General features: G+C 45.1%; 9 non-coding genes and 4 pseudogenes across 9 annotated transcripts; all 13 read left to right on the forward strand.

Annotated features, from left to right (window-relative positions):
• The first annotated feature begins 204 nt into the window (after positions 1-204).
• LOC130400110 (5S ribosomal RNA) lies at positions 205-323 on the forward strand. The gene has a single exon (XR_008902591.1). It is a non-coding gene; the product is annotated as a 5S ribosomal RNA (ribosomal RNA).
• Positions 324-850: 527 nt separating this feature from the next.
• LOC130395443 (5S ribosomal RNA) lies at positions 851-969 on the forward strand. Its single transcript, XR_008898499.1, has one exon. It is a non-coding gene; the product is annotated as a 5S ribosomal RNA (ribosomal RNA).
• A 526-nt stretch (positions 970-1495) lies between these two features.
• On the forward strand, positions 1496-1613 carry LOC130401234 (5S ribosomal RNA). Its single transcript, XR_008903699.1, has one exon. It is a non-coding gene; the product is annotated as a 5S ribosomal RNA (ribosomal RNA).
• A 528-nt stretch (positions 1614-2141) lies between these two features.
• Positions 2142-2262, forward strand: LOC130394866 (5S ribosomal RNA). Its single transcript, XR_008897983.1, has one exon. It is a non-coding gene; the product is annotated as a 5S ribosomal RNA (ribosomal RNA).
• A 659-nt stretch (positions 2263-2921) lies between these two features.
• LOC130396197 (5S ribosomal RNA) lies at positions 2922-3040 on the forward strand (annotated as a pseudogene).
• Positions 3041-3554: 514 nt separating this feature from the next.
• LOC130396092 (5S ribosomal RNA) lies at positions 3555-3672 on the forward strand (annotated as a pseudogene).
• Positions 3673-4189: 517 nt separating this feature from the next.
• Positions 4190-4307, forward strand: LOC130396137 (5S ribosomal RNA; annotated as a pseudogene).
• Positions 4308-4838: 531 nt separating this feature from the next.
• Positions 4839-4956, forward strand: LOC130395803 (5S ribosomal RNA). Its single transcript, XR_008898814.1, has one exon. It is a non-coding gene; the product is annotated as a 5S ribosomal RNA (ribosomal RNA).
• A 7051-nt stretch (positions 4957-12007) lies between these two features.
• Positions 12008-12126, forward strand: LOC130398739 (5S ribosomal RNA). The gene has a single exon (XR_008901293.1). It is a non-coding gene; the product is annotated as a 5S ribosomal RNA (ribosomal RNA).
• A 529-nt stretch (positions 12127-12655) lies between these two features.
• On the forward strand, positions 12656-12775 carry LOC130394137 (5S ribosomal RNA). Its single transcript, XR_008897325.1, has one exon. It is a non-coding gene; the product is annotated as a 5S ribosomal RNA (ribosomal RNA).
• A 657-nt stretch (positions 12776-13432) lies between these two features.
• LOC130394089 (5S ribosomal RNA) lies at positions 13433-13551 on the forward strand. Its single transcript, XR_008897282.1, has one exon. It is a non-coding gene; the product is annotated as a 5S ribosomal RNA (ribosomal RNA).
• Positions 13552-14071: 520 nt separating this feature from the next.
• Positions 14072-14189, forward strand: LOC130396106 (5S ribosomal RNA; annotated as a pseudogene).
• Positions 14190-14719: 530 nt separating this feature from the next.
• Positions 14720-14839, forward strand: LOC130394608 (5S ribosomal RNA). The gene has a single exon (XR_008897749.1). It is a non-coding gene; the product is annotated as a 5S ribosomal RNA (ribosomal RNA).
• The last annotated feature ends 343 nt before the right edge of the window (positions 14840-15182 follow it).

A 15182-nucleotide genomic window follows, 5' to 3' on the forward strand; every position in this document is an offset into this window, starting at 1 on the left:
ACACGCACGCAGGGTATTTCAGATAATTAATGAATTCAGATGTCACAATGATCGTTTACATGGATAAGGAGTCCTACTGAATCAATTACTGCCGTTTATATCTAACTAATGATTGTTTTTGTAAAAGTGTAACGTCAAGCCTCAGCAGCTTTCTCACTCCTTATGTGCTACTGTATAAAACCTGGTTTTGCGCCTGCACTAATTGCTTACGGCCATACCACCCTGAACACGCCCGATCTCGTCTGATCTCGGAAGCTAAGCAGGGTCGGGCCTGGTTAGTACTTGGAAGGGAGACCGCCTGGGAATACCAGGTGCTGTAAGCTTTTTCTTTTTCAACTCGAGCTCATTGCCTCCGTGGCCTACCGTGGCGTACCGTGACCTGATGTTTACTGCCAACCGCTTTGGAGGATTTAAGCAACATACAAAAACTGACAACGTCTCTCAAAACTATTTTTGTGAAACATGAGGACAGTATAGTGATACTGCCAGCAGGGAGCACCAGAGAGCTGAACCGACAGTTGTACATTTCTTAAACTTTCACCAACACAAACACGCACGCTCACTTCAGATCATGGGAGGACGTCAAAAAATCACCACCCATTCCTGACACTTTAACCGTTAACCTTGGTTCAAACATTTAACATCACACGCACACGCAGTGTATTTCAGATAATTATAAATTCAGATGTCACAATGATCGTTTACATGGATAAGGAGTCCTACTGAATAAATTACTGCCGTTTATATCTAACTAATGATTGTTTTTGTAAAAGTGTAACGTCAAGCCTCAGCAGCTTTCTCACTCCTTATGTGCTACTGTATAAAACCTGGTTTTGCGCCTGCACTAATTGCTTACGGCCATACCACCTGAACACGCCCGATCTCGTCTGAACTCGGGAAGCTAAGCAGGGTCGGGCCTGGTTAGTACTTGGATGGGAGACCGCCTGGGAATACCAGGTGCTGTAAGCTTTTCTTTTTCAACTCGAGCTCATTGACTCCGTGGCCTACCGTGGCGTACCGTGACCTGATTTACTGCCAACCGCTTTGGAGGATTTAAGCAACATACAAAAACTGACAACGTCTCTCAAAACTATTTTTGTGAAACATGAGGACAGTATAGTGATACTGCCAGCAGGGAGCACCAGAGAGCTGAACCGACAGTTGTACATTTCTTAAACTTTCACCAACACAAACATGCACGCTCACTTCAGATCATGGGAGGACGTCAAAAAATCACCACCCATTCTCTGACACTTTAACCGTTAACCTTGGTTCAAACATTTAACATCACACGCACACGCAGTGTATTTCAGATAATTAATGAATTCAGATGTCACAATGATCGTTTACATGGATAAGGAGTCCTACTGAATAAATTACTGCCGTTTATATCTAACTAATGATTGTTTTTGTAAAAGTGTAACGTCGAGCCTCAGCAGCTTTCTCACTCCTTATGTGCTACTGTATAAAACCTGGTTTTGCGCCTGCACTAATTGCTTACGGCCATACCACCCTGAACACGCCCGATCTCGTCTGAACTCGGAGCTAAGCAGGGTCGGGCCTGGTTAGTACTTGGATGGGAGACCGCCTGGGAATACCAGGTGCTGTAAGCTTTTTCTTTTTCAACTCGAGCTCATTGACTCCGTGGCCTACCGTGGCGTACCGTGACCTGATGTTTACTGCCAACCGCTTTGGAGGATTTAAGCAACATACAAAAACTGACAACGTCTCTCAAAACTATTTTTGTGAAACATGAGGACAGTATAGTGATACTGCCAGCAGGAGCACCAGAGAGCTGAACCGACAGTTGTACATTTCTTAAACTTTCACCAACACAAACACGCACGCTCACTTCAGATCATGGGAGGACGTCAAAAAATCACCACCCATTCTCTGACACTTTAACCGTTAACCTTGGTTCAAACATTTAACATCACACGCACACGCAGTGTATTTCAGATAATTAATGAATTCAGATGTCACAATGATCGTTTACATGGATAAGGAGTCCTACTGAATCAATTACTGCCGTTTATATCTAACTAATGATTGTTTTTGTAAGAGTGTAACGTCGAGCCTCAGCAGCTTTCTCACTCCTTATGTGCTACTGTATAAAACCTGGTTTTGCGCCTGCACTAATTGCTTACGGCCATACCACCCTGAACACGCCCGATCTCGTCTGATCTCGGAAGCTAAGCAGGGTCGGGCCTGGTTAGTACTTGGATGGGAGACCTCCTCAGAAGCCCAGGTTTGCTGTAAGTAGTGCGGGGTGTCACCAAAAGAAAAAAAAAAAAAACGCCCGATCTCGTCTGATCTCGGAAGCTAAGCAGGGTCGGGCTCTGGTTGGTACTTGGATGGGAGACCGCCTGGGAATACCAGGTGCTGTATAAGCTTTTTCTTTTTCAACTCGAGCTCATTGACTCCGTGGCTACCGTGGCGTACCGTGACCTGATGTTTACTGCCAACCGCTTTGGAGGATTTTAAGCAACATACAAAACTGACAACGTCTCTCAAAACTATTTTGTGAAACATGAGGACAGTATAGTGGTACTGCCAGCAGGGAGCACCAGAGAGCTGAACCGACAGTTGTACATTTCTTAAACTTTCACCAACACAAACACGCACGCTCACTTCAGATCATGGGAGGACGTCAAAAAATCACCACCCATTCTCTGACACTTTAACCGTTAACCTTGGTTCAAACATTTAACCATCACACGCACACGCAGTGTATTTCAGATAATTAATGAATTCAGATGTAACAATGATCGTTTACATGGATAAGGAGTTCTACTGAATCAATTACTGCCGTTTCTATCTAACTAATGATTGTTTTTGTAAGAGTGTAACGTCGAGCCTCAGCAGCTTTCTCACTCCTTATGTGCTCTGTAATAAAACCTGGTTTTGCGCCTGCACTAATTGCTTACGGCCATACCACCCTGAACACGCCCGATCTCGTCTGATCTCGGAAACTAAGCAGGGCCGGGCTGGTTAGTACTTGGATGGGGGACCGGCCCTGGGAATAACAGGTGCGTAAGCTTTTTCTTTTTCAACTCGAGCTCATGACTCCGTGGCGTACGTGACCTGATGTTTACTGCCCACCGCTTTGGAGGATTTAAGCAACATACAAAAACTGACAACGTCTCTCAAAACTATTTTTGTGAAACATGCGGACAGTCTAGTGATACTGCCAGAAGGGAGCACCAGAGAGCTGAACCGACAGTTGTACATTTCTAAAACTTTCACCAACACAAACACGCACGCTCACTTCAGATCATGGGAGGACGTCAAAAAATCACCACCCATTCTCTGACCTTTAACCGTAACCTTGTTTCAAACATTTAAATCACCGCACACGCAGTGTATTTCAGATAATTAATGAAGTCAGATGTCACAATGATCGTTGCTCATGGATAAGGAGTCTACTGAATTCAATTACTGCGTTTTATATCTAACTAATGATTGTTTTTGTAAGAGTGTAACGTCGAGCCTCAGCAGCTTTCTCACTCCTTATGTGCTACTGTATAAAACCTGGTTTTGCGCCTGCACTAATTGCTTACGGCCATACCACCCTGAACACGCCCGATCTCGTCTGATCTCGGAAGCTAAGCAGGGTGTGGGCCTGGTTAGTACTTGGATGGAGACGCCTGGGAATACCAGTTGCTGTAAGCTTATTCTTTTTCAACTCGAGCTCATTGACTCCGTGGCGTACCGTGACCTGAGTTTACTGCCAACCACTTGGAGGATTAAGCAACATACAAAAACTGACAACGTCTCTCAAAACTATTTTTGTGAAACATGAGGACAGTATAGGTATACTGCCAGCAGGGAGCACCAGAGAGCTGAACCGACAGTTGTACATTTCTTAAAACTTTCACCCAACACAAACACGCAGGCTCACTTCAGATCATGGGAGGACGTCAAAAAATCACCACCCGTCTCTGACACTTCTAACCGTTAACCTTGGTTCAAACCATTTAACATCACACGGACCGCAGTGTATTTCAGATAATTAATGAATCAGATGTCCCCAATGATCGTTTACATGGATAGGAGTCCTACTGAATCAATTACTGCCGTTATATCTAAATAATGATTGTTTTTGTAAAAGTGTAACGTCGAGCCTCAGCAGGCTTTCTCACCCTTATGTGCTACTGTATAAAACCTGGTTTTGCGCAATGCACTAATTGCTTACGGCCATACCACCATGAACACGCCCGATCTCGTTTGATTTCGGAAGCTAAGCAGGGTCGGGCCTGGTTAGTACTTGGATGGGAGACGCTGGGAATACCCAGGTGCTGTAAGCTTTTCTTTTTCAACTCGAGCTCATTGACTCCGTGGCCTACCGTGGCGTACCGTGACCTGATGTTGACTGCCAACCGCTTTGGAGGATTTAAGCAACATACAAAAACTGACAACGTCTCTCAAAACTATGTTTGTGAAACATGAGGACAGTATAGTGATACTGCCAGCAGGGTAGCACCAGAGTGCTGAACCGACAGTTGTACATTTCTTAAACTTTCACCAACGCAAACACGCACGCTCACTTCAGATCATGGGAGGACATCAAAAAACCTCACCCCCCTTCTCTGACACTTTAACCGTTAACCTTGGTTTAAAACATTTAACATCACACGCACACGCAGTGTATTTCAGATAATTATTGAATTCAGATGTCACAATGATCGTTTACATGGATAAGGAGGTCCTGCTGAATCAATTACTGCGTTATATCTAACTAATGATTGTTTTGTAAAAGTGTAACGTCAAGCCCTCAGCAGCTTTCTCACTCCTTATGTGCTACTGTATAAAACCTGGTTTTGCGCCTGCCACTACTTGATTACGGCCATACCACCATAACACGCCCGATCTCGTCTGATCTCGGAAGCTAAGCAGGGTCGGGCCTGGTTAGTACTTGGTTGGGAGACCGCCTGGGAATACCAGGTGCTGTAAGCTTTTTCTTTTTCACTCGAGCTCATTGACTCCCGTGGCGTACCGTGACCTGATGTTTTCTGCCAACCGCTTGGAGGATTTAAGCAACATACAAAAACTGACAACGTCTCTCAAAACTATTTTTGTGAAACATGAGGACAGTCTAGTGATACTGCCAGCAGGGAGCACCAGAGAGCTGAACCGACAGTTGTACATTTCTTAAACTTTCACCAACAACAAACACGCACGCTCATTTCAGATCATGGGAGGACGTCAAAAATCACCCACCATTCTCTGACACTTAACCGTTAACCTTGGTTCAAACATTTAACATCACACGCACACGCAGTGTATTTAGATAATTAATGAATTCAGATGTCACAATGATGGTTTACATGGATAAGGAGTCCTACGAATCACTTACTGCCGTTTATATCTAATAATGATTGTTTTTTGTAAGAGTGTACGTCGAGCCTCAGCAGCTTTCTCACTCCTTATGTGCTACTGTATAAAACCTGGTTTTGCGCCTGCACTAATGCTTACGGCCATACCACCCTGACGCCCCCCTACAGTGTCGGAGTACGTAGTGTTTTTTTTTGGACAGCCGCCATGGTAAATTGTTTGTTCTGGTGGAGAGAATTTTGGATTGTTGCTATCTGGTCTAACAACCCAGTTATTTTGTGTTTTTTTTCGTCCCCCGCAGTCATAGACTGTTGGGGGATCGCCCTGAGTTATTATATATACTTTTCCAGTCGTTTTGTTTGTTTGCAACGGGTGGAGGCGAGAATGATTCCGGGGCCTAGCTTCGGCGAAGCCAACGGGCGAAATGAGTGCCGGCGGGCAGCGAGCTGGAGGGACGGTGAATGAGCAGGACTTGAGGTGGAGGAGGACGGAAAGCTGGCGGGTTGCGAGGAGGAAGGAGTGTTGCGGAGGTGTCGGGAGGAGGAAAGGAGAGAAGGAGGAGAGCGGGGGAGATGGGAACGGCAAGGCGGCTGGAGGCGGGCAAGAAGCAGGTGGCTGGTGGAGAAACAGTGGACGGGATTAAGAAGGTAGAGCGCATGTATGAGAGGAGGCTCACGGTTTGCGTGGAGCAGTGCGGGGGACGTTATACCCATAGGAGATTAATGAAGGCTATTGGCGGTCGTGTGCGGGAGAAATCAGGGCCTGTAGGGTGCTGGCCCTCGGGAAGCTGGAGGTGACGGTGTGCGGAGAGAGGGGGAAGGACCGTCTGCTCGATGGGTTTAAAATACACAACACTAGGATTATTGCCAGAGAACTATGTAATGACGAGCTGGTGGTTTCCTTTCTTACCCTGCCAGCATACATTTCTGATGCGGAAATCCTGGATAAACTAAGTGGGTGGGGAGTCCGGGCGCTTTCGTCCATCAAGAGGAGGATGTGGCACGGGCACCAATATTGCCGATGGTACAAGGATTGTACGGGTCAAATTTAATGAGCTTGTGCAATCCTTGCCATATTCCACTAAATTCAATACCGCAACGGGTGGTTGAATACTTTAGAGTAATCCACGACCGCCAGATGAAGGTTTGTAGGAGCTGTATGCAGCCGGGCACACATCCTGCGGTGAGTGCCCGGATTTTACCGTCATAATTGCGGATGCCAGGGCCACTACGCTCGGGAGTGTGCCACTGGGGTGGCAAAGGTCTGACATGCCGGAGGAGAGAGAGAGACTGTATATGCCCAGTGGAGAAGGAGGCGGAGGAGGACGGCGGCGAGCTGGATGGTGACGAACCGGGGGCGCGGATGCGGTGGTGGTGAGGACGAGCAGGAGGGAATGGGCTGCGAGCATGGACCGGGAGCGGTGCCCTCCTGGGGGGGAGGAATTCCCCACGTTGCTGGAGGAGGAGCTCACCTCGGGCCAGCCTGCGGACCTGAGGGAGAGCGGAGCGAGGGCCTGCCGCGGCGGCAGGGAGTACAGGAGCGTGAGAGGCAGAGGTGAAGACGGGATATGGGTAAGAATGTTTGGGATGGGACGGGGAAAAACTGTACTTAAAATGACTTGGGGCAATGATGAGGTGGGTGAGAGTGGGGATTTTGTGTATAATACTGTGAGGGGGGGAGCTCGGGGAGTGATATGGACATGGAGGAGCTAAGGGAGGCGAGAAAAAGGATGTCCGCCAAAGCAAAAGACGGAGGGGAGTGGGAAGAAGAATAAGAATTGTTAATTTTTTTTGATGAAGGTTATTGTGCTAGCTGGCTCTTTTTCTTTGGTTTTTCCTTATTTTATTTTTTATTATTTATGGCTTTGGTTATTTTTTCCCTGAATGCGAACGGTATGAGAACTGAATATAAAGAAATGCCATATTGGACATAAGAGCTGATATTTTGTGTTTACAGGAAACTAGGTGGGATGACAACCTACTGAATAGGAGTAGAAAGCAGTGGAAAGGCCAGATTTATTTTTTCTGAAGGGACTCCCAGGGCCAGGGGAGTGGCAATATGTTTTAATAGTGCTAAAAATAACGGGGATTAATTTAGTCATAGAGATTTAGAGGGGAGGTTGTTAGTTGTTGATTGTGTTTATGAGGGGAGGGAACTTAGAATAATTAATTTACATGCACCCAATGGGGAGAAGGAGAGGAGGGTTTTTTTGGCTGGTTTAAATGTGTGGTGCAACCCTAACTGTATGATTGTGGGGGATTTTAATGTTATTTTGACTCGGTCTGATTTGTCGAGTAACAATACGTTTAAAGGGGACAGCACTAGGCAAACCCTTAGGGACTTGATGGAGAACTATCAATTGGTAGACATATGGAGAGTCCTACACCCGTGGAAAAAGGTTTTTTCAAGGAGGCAACTTGTTGCTAATACTCTGAACAGAGTAGGATTGACTTTGTGTTGGTACAAAGTGGTAATGTTAAATTAATTAAGAGTGTGGAATACATCAATAATACCTGGAGTGACCACGCGGGGATTAGGTTAGAGGTGGGAGGGAGGGGAGGGAGTGTCAACCAGAGGCCTTGGTGCTTTAATGCCAGCTTTTTGGGAGATGCTGTGTTTATGAAGAGCATGGTTTTTTTTTTGAAGAGAACGATGGATGAATGGAATGATGATGCGAATATGAGTGTGTGGTGGGAGAGTGTGAAAATAAGAATTAAAAACAAATGTGTCAGGTATGGTATAGAAAAAAGGAAAAGGGAAAATGCAGAGGAGGTTCATTTGAGAAAACAACTAAATGAGGAAATTAAACTGTTAGATGAGGAGGGTAATATATGTACGGAAAAATATGTGGATTTAAAAGAAAAATTGAGTGCCTTAGAGGTAGCGAAGTGTAGAGGGGCTGCTATTAGAAGCAGGATACAATATATGTACGAAGGGGAAAGGAGCACAGCCTTTTTCCTGGGTTTGGAAAAACAAAAACAAAATAAAACGGAGATAAAGGAGGTATTAGATAATGGTGGTCAAATAATAACTGATAAGGAAGAGATATTAAAAGTAGTTAGGGATTATTATGAGTGTTTATTTAAAAAAGATGCATGTGATGAGGATAGTGTGGGAGAGGCCTTAGAGGCACTGGAGAGGACTTTAAGTAGGGAGGATAGTGCTTGGTGCGATTGTGAATTTTCTGTGCAAGAGATTTATAGTGCTATTGATGGACTAAACAAGAATAAGAGCCCGGGGAGTGATGGTCTGACAGCCGAGTTTTACGTCGGCTTTAAGGGAATTCTGGCTCCGGTGGTTGAAAACTCTGCAAGTATGTGGAGAAAACAGGCTGGCTCCCGGAGAGTATGGGATTAGGCATAATTACGATTTTTTATAAAAATAAGGGTGATAACAAAAATCTTGATAACTATAGGCCAATCAGTCTACTCAACACTGACTATAAAATTATTGCTAAGATACTTGCGAATAGAATGAGGGAGGTAATAGGCTCAGTAATAGGTCCAACTCAAGCGTATAGCATTCCGGGGAGGGACATTGGGGATTCGATATTAACAATAAAACAGGTAGTTAGAGATATGGAAGGGGAGGGAGGATTGTGGCTGGGGATTGATTTAAACAAAGCGTTTGATAGGGGTGGATCAGGATTTTTTGGGGAGGGTACTGGAGAAACTTGGATTTGGGACTAAATTAAGGGGGTGGGTGGGATTGCTCTATGGGGGGGCTAAGAGTAAAATTAAGTGTAACGGTGCTCTGACTGACTCTTTCGATGTCAAGAGGTCAGTGAGGCAGGGCTGCCCAATGTCAGCACTGCTCTATAGCATGGTGGCGGAGCCGTTGGCGGCTTTAATTTTGAATGACAAAAGAGTGTGTGGAATAGGTAAGGGAAAAATTAGTTTAATGCAGTATGCGGGTGATATTAATGTAATGGTAAAAAGTGAGAGTGATGTGGATATAGTGTTGAAACATATAGAAACGTATGAGAGAGCTTCAGGAGCAAAAATTAATATGGAGAAATCTGAAATAATGGGGATGGGTAGGAACAAAGACCTAGATAACAAATGGGGATTCAAAGTAGTGGAGAATCAAAGAAAAGTGCTCGGAGTGTATGTTGGTAGTGATGAGAATGAATGCGATGATTTGACGTGGAAGGATGTTATTGGGCGTATGCAAAAGACCCTGAGTATGTGGAGGGCTAGGGGTCTGCTGTTGAGGGGAAGGGTGGCCGTCACCAATGCTCTAGTGTTGTCGCAGGTGAATCATGCCTTGAGCACTTGTGCGCTTCCGACTTGGGCTGAGCAGAAGATTGCCAAAGTCGTTAGAGACTTTATTTGGAGGAGCAAAGCAGCCGGTATAGCGCATAGAACGCTGATAAGGGTCAATGATCAGGGTGGGCTAGGATTGATGGACGTACTCCGCAAAAAGAACTGCGTTACGAACTAAATTGATAGGCAAATTTAGGGATGCAAGTCGGGAGGCGGCCTGGAAGGGCCACTTCAGCCAGTGGCTGAGCACATTTGGTCTCTTAAGTGATGACAATTTGTTGCAGACGCAGAGGCATATGCACATCTGCCGCGGTTCTTCCAGGAGGTGCTCAACGCGTGGTTCCTGCTGTTTGATAAGACTACACTCGTATGCGAGTCAAGAGCGTCTGTGATGAGGCTACCTTTCCTCTCCAGCCCATATTTTAAACAGGGGGGCGGAGGGGTCATCAAGAGCGTGGCTCTTGAGAGGGCGGGGCTGAAGCGGGTGGGAGATCTAGTCGACAGGGGAGGGAGATGGGATAAAGAAAGAGTGATTAGGATAATGAGAGAGAAGGGGATAACATATAGGAGGGGAGTGATTGTGAAAGTGTTGGAGAGAGTGGAAGAGTGTGTGATGAGTGAATGGGGGGACGGGTTTAGAAATAAGGGGAGGGTTGGGCAGGATGATGCGGTGGGAATCTTCCTGTGCCTGGGGGGGGAGTCACACGCCATTACTGATGTCAAGACAAAGATTTGGTACAAGCATGCATTGACACATAGAGTGCAAAAACCCACATGTGAGAGTAAATGGGCAGACACATATCCGGACATTACACCCAACATTTTGTGGAAGTACATTAACATACCGCACACACCGCATGCAATATTTGATCTTGATTTCAAGATAAGGCACAGGAGGATTTTCACATGCATCATCCTGCACCAAATGCACAGGGGAGTGTATGGGAGGACGTGTATGGTGTGTGAAAGTGGGGATGAAGACGTGAATCACATTTTTGTGTATTGTTGCGAGCTAGTGGAATTCTGGGGAAAAATCAAGGGGCTGCTGGGAGGGTGCAGTGTGGGAGACTGCTGGGTGGAACGGGGGTGGGAATTGTCTGTACTCTTGGGAGTGAGTAGGAAATATAGAAATTGGAAAATGATCAATATGATCTTTGGATTTGCAAGGAGGGCGATTTTTAACAGGCGCAATTTTGCGCTGTATGAAAGGAGAAAGTTGGATGCATGGAGGCTGTTTGTGAATGAATGGAAAAGACACTTACGAATGCTGTATGTTGTGGACGAGGCTTTGTTTGTGAGTATGTTTGTAGAGAGTGCGGGAGTATGTGGTGTGAATGAGAATGGAATTGTATGGATGACTGAGCAGGGCACCGTTTGGGGTTGATTTGGGTGGTTTAAAGGGGGTGGCATAATTTTGGAGGTGGGAGAGCGAGGGAGTTTTGTGTGGGATTTTGGTTTTGTGTGGTTTTTTCGAATGAGGGGTGGTTTAATTTTGTGGGTAAATGTTCGAGGTTAAAAATTCTGGGTTTGGGCTGTTCGGTTTGTGCTTTGGGACTGAGGGGCGGTTTAATTTCGAGGGTAAGTGTATTTGGGAAAAGATACTGTTTTTGCTGTGTGGTTCTTATTTTTAATTTAAAAGAGAAAGTGTGTTTAGTTAATTGTTTGTGCGGTTTGTGGTTTAATTTGTGGGCAGTTTTTCATTTACTTTTATTTGATATATGTATAAATGAATGCGTAATTGTATAAAATTGAATATATTTTTGATAATAAAAAAGATAAAAAAAAAAAAAAAACACGCCCGATCTCGTCTGATCTCGGAAGCTAAGCAGGGTCGGGCCTGGTTAGTACTTGGATGGGAGTCCGCCTGGGAATACCAGGTGCTGTAAGCTTTTTCTTTTTCAACTCGAGCTCATTGACTCCGTGGCGTACCGTGACCTGATGTTTACTGCCAACCGCTTTGGAGGATTTAAGCAACATACAAAAACTGACAACGTCTCTCAAAACTGTTTTTGTGAAACATGAGGACAGTATAGTGATACTGCCAGCAGGGAGCACCAGAGAGCTGAACCGACAGTTGTACATTTCTTAAACTTTCACCAACACAAACACGCACGCTCACTTCAGATCATGGGAGGACGTCAAAAAATCCCCACCCATTCTCTGACACTTTAACCGTTAACCTTGGTTCAAACATTTAACATCACACGCACACGCAGTGTATTTCAGATAATTAATGAATTCAGATGTCACAATGATCGTTTACATGGATAAGGAGTCCTACTGAATCAATCACTGCCGTTTATATCTAACTAATGATTGTTTTTGTAAAAGTGTAACGTCGAGCCTCAGCAGCTTTCTCACTCCTTATGTGCTACTGTATAAAACCTGGTTTTGCGCCTGCACTATTTGCTTACGGCCATACCACCCTGAACACGCCCGATCTCGTCTGAACTCGGAAGCTAAGCAGGGTCGGGCCTGGTTAGTACTTGGATGGGAGACCGCCTGGGAATACCAGGTGCTGTAAGCTTTTTCTTTTTCAACTCGAGCTCATTGACTCCGTGGCCTACCGTGGCGTACCGTGACCTGATGTTTACTGCCAACCGCTTTGGAGGATTTAAGCAACATACAAAAACTGACAACGTCTCTCAAAACTATTTTTGTGAAACATGAGGACAGTATAGTGATACTGCCAGCAGGGAGCACCAGAGAGCTGAACCGACAGTTGTACATTTCTTAAACTTTCACCAACACAAACACGCACGCTCACTTCAGATCATGGGAGGACGTCAAAAAATCACCACCCATTCTCTGACACTTTAACCGTTAACCTTGGTTCAAACATTTAACATCACACGCACACGCAGTGTATTTCAGATAATTAATGAATTCAGAAGTCACAATGATGGTTTACATGGATAAGGAGTCCTACTGAATCAATTACTGCCGTTTATATCTAACTAATGATTGTTTTTGTAAGAGTGTAACGTCGAGCCTCAGCAGCTTTCTCACTCCTTATGTGCTACTGTATAAAACCTGGTTTTGCGCCGGCACTATTTGCTTACGGCCATACCACCCTGAACACGCCCGATCTCGTCTGATCTCGGAAGCTAAGCAGGGTCGGGCCTGGTTAGTACTTGGATGGGAGACCTCCTCAGAAGCCCAGGTTGCTGTAAGTAGTGACGGGTGTCACCAAAAGAAAAAAAAAAAACACGCCCGATCTCGTCTGAACTCGGAAGCTAAGCAGGGTCGGGCCTGGTTAGTACTTGGATGGGAGACCGCCTGGGAATACCAGGTGCTGTAAGCTTTTTCTTTTTCAACTCGAGCTCATTGACTCCGTGGCCTACCGTGGCGTACCGTGACCTGATGTTTACTGCCAACCGCTTTGGAGGATTTAAGCAACATACAAAAACTGACAACGTCTCTCAAAACTATTTTTGTGAAACATGAGGACAGTATAGTGATACTGCCAGTAGGGAGCACCAGAGAGCTGAACCGACAGTTGTACATTTCTTAAACTTTCACCAACACAAACACGCACGCTCACTTCAGATCATGGGAGGACGTCAAAAAATCACCACCCATTCTCTGACACTTTAACCGTTAACCTTGGTTCAAACATTTAACATCACACGCACACGCAGTGTATTTCAGATAATTAATGAATTCAGAAGTCACAATGATGGTTTACATGGATAAGGAGTCCTACTGAATCAATTACTGCCGTTTATATCTAACTAATGATTGTTTTTGTAAGAGTGTAACGTCGAGCCTCAGCAGCTTTCTCACTCCTTATGTGCTACTGTATAAAACCTGGTTTTGCGCATGCACTAATTGCTTACGGCCATACCACCCTGAACACGCCCGATCTCGTCTGATCTCGGAAGCTAAGTAGGGTCGGGCATGGTTAGTACTTGGATGGGAGACCGCCTGGGAATACCAGGTGCTGTAAGCTTTTTCTTTTTCAACTCGAGCTCATTGACTCCGTGGCGTACCGTGACCTGATGTTTACTGCCAACCGCTTTGGAGGATTTAAGCAACATACAAAAACTGACAACGTCTCTCAAAACTATTTTTGTGAAACATGAGGACAGTATAGTGATACTGCCAGCAGGGAGCACCAGAGAGCTGAACCGACAGTTGTACATTTCTTAAACTTTCACCAACACAAACACGCACGCTCACTTCAGATCATGGGAGGACGTCAAAAAATCACCACCCATTCTCTGACACTTTAAACCGTTAACCTTGGTTCAAACATTTAACATCACACGCACACGCAGTGTATTTCAGATAATTAATGAATTCAGATGTCACAATGATCGTTTACATGGATAAGGAGTCCTACTGAATCAATTACTGCCGTTTATATCTAACTAATGATTGTTTTTGTAAAAGTGTAACGTCGAGCCTCAGCAGCTTTCTCACTCCTTATGTGCTACTGTATAAAACCTGGTTTTGCGCCTGCACTAATTGATTACGGTCATACCAACCTGAACAACGCCGATCTCGTTGATCTCGGAAGCTAAGCAGGGTCGGGCCTGGTTAGTACTTGGATGGGAGACCGCCTGGGAATACCAGGTGCTGTAAGCTATTTCTTTTTCAACTCGAGCTCATTGACTCCGTGGCCTACCGTTGCGTACCGTGACCTGATGTTTACTGCCAACCGCTTTGGAGGATTTAAGCAACATACAAAAACTGACAACGTCTCTCAAAACTATTTTTGTGAAACATGAGGACAGTATAGTGATACTGCCAGCAGGGAGCACCAGAGAGCTGAACCGACAGTTGTACATTTCTTAAACTTTCACCAACACAAACACGCACGCTCACTTCAGATCATGGGAGGACGTCAAAAAATCACCACCCATTCTCTGACACTTTAACAGTTAACCTTGGTTCAAACATTTAACATCACACGCACACGCAGTGTATTTCAGATAATTAATGTAATTCAGATGTCACAATGATCGTTTACATGGATAAGGAGTTCTACTGAATCAATTACTGCCGTTTATATCTAACTAATGATTGTTTTTGTAAGAGTGTAACGTCGAGCCTCAGCAGCTTTCTCACTCCTTATGTGCTACTGTATAAAACCTGGTTTTGCGCCTGCACTAATTGCTTACGGCCATACCACCCTGAACACGCCCGATCTCGTCTGATCTCGGAAAGCTAAGAAGGGTCGGGCCTGGTTAGTACTTGGATGGGAGACCGCCTGGGAATACCAGGTGCTGTAAGCTTTTTCTTTTTCAACTCGAGCTCATTGACTCCGTGGCCTACCGTGACCTGATGTTTACTGCCAACCGCTTTGGAGGATTTAAGCAACATACAAAAACTGACAACGTCTCTCAAAACTATTTTTGTGAAACATGAGGACAGTATAGTGATACTGCCAGCAGGGAGCACCAGAGAGCTGAACCGACAGTTGTACATTTCTTAAACTTTCACCAACACAAACACGCACGCTCACTTCAGATCATGGGAGGACGTCAAAAAATCACCACCCATTCTCTGACACTTTAACCGTTAACCTTGGTTCAAACATTTAACATCACACGCACACGCAGTGTATTTCAGATAATT

The sequence above is a fragment of the Gadus chalcogrammus genome, chromosome 12 (assembly GCF_026213295.1).
Source record: "Gadus chalcogrammus isolate NIFS_2021 chromosome 12, NIFS_Gcha_1.0, whole genome shotgun sequence".
NCBI classification, from domain to species: Eukaryota; Metazoa; Chordata; class Actinopteri; order Gadiformes; family Gadidae; genus Gadus; species Gadus chalcogrammus.